A 1,567-nucleotide genomic window follows, 5' to 3' on the forward strand; every position below is an offset into this window, starting at 1 on the left:
GAATAGTGTGCGGTCCCCCACTAACAGCTGACTGCAACCTGCCCGGACAAGCAGAGGAGGGGGGAATAAACGATGTCACAAATGTACAAGAATATAACTACTATAATACTGCCCCTATATACAAGAATATAACTACTATAATACTGCTCCTATGTACAAGAATATAACTACTATAATACTGCCCCTATGTACAAGAATATAACTACTATAATACTGCCCCTATGTACAAGAATATAACTACTATAATACTGCCCCCTATGTACAAGAATATAACTACTATAATACTGCCCCTATGTACAAGAATATAACTACTATAATACTGCCCCTATGTACAAGAATATAACTACTATAATACTGCCCCTATGTACAAGAATATAACTACTATAATACTGCCCCTATGTACAAGAATATAACTACTATAATACTGCCCCTATGTACAAGAATATAACTACTATAATACTGCATCCTATGTACAAGAATATAACTACTATAATACTGCCCCTATGTACAAGAATATAACTACTATAATACTGCCCCTATGTACAAGAATATAACTACTATAATACTGCTCCCTATGTACAAGAATATAACTACTATAATACTGCCCCCTATGTACAAGAATATAACTGCTATAATACTGCCCCTATGTACAAGAATATAACTACTATAATACTGCATCCTATGTACAAGAATATAACTACTATAATACTGCCCCCTATGTACAAGAATATAATTACTATAATACTGCCCCTATGTACAAGAATATAACTACTATAATACTGCCCCCTATGTACAATAATATAACTACTATAATACTGTCCTCTGTGTACAAGAATATAACTACTATAATACTGCCCCCTATGTACAGGAATATAACTACTATAATACTGCCTCTACGTACAAGAATATAACTACTATAATACTGCTCCCTATGTACAAGAATATAACTACTATAATACTGCCCCTTATGTACAAGAATATAACTACTATAATACTGCCCCTATGTACAAGAATATAACTACTATAATACTGACCCCTATGTACAAGAATATAACTACTATAATACTGCTCCTATGTACAAGAATATAACTACTATAATACTGCTCTATGTACAAGAATATAACTACTATAATACTGCTCCCCTATGTACAATAATATAACTGCTATAATACTGCCCCTATGTACAAGAATATAACTACTATAATACTGCCCCTATGTACAAGAATATAACTACTATAATACTGCCCCCTATGTACAGGAATATAACTACTATAATACTGCCTCCTATGTACAAGAATATAACTACTATAATACTGCCTCCTATGTACAAGAATATAACTACTATAATACTGCCCCCTATGTACAAGAATATAACTACTATAATACTGCTCCCTATGTACAAGAATATAACTACTATAATATTGCTCCCTATGTACAAGAATATAACTACTATAATACTGCCCCCTATGTACAAGAATATAACTGCTATAATACTGCCCCCCTATGTACAGGAATATAACTACTATAATACTGCCTCTACGTACAAGAATATAACTACTATAATACT

The sequence above is a fragment of the Anomaloglossus baeobatrachus genome, chromosome 2, assembly GCF_048569485.1.
Source record: "Anomaloglossus baeobatrachus isolate aAnoBae1 chromosome 2, aAnoBae1.hap1, whole genome shotgun sequence".
NCBI lineage: Eukaryota > Metazoa > Chordata > Amphibia > Anura > Aromobatidae > Anomaloglossus > Anomaloglossus baeobatrachus.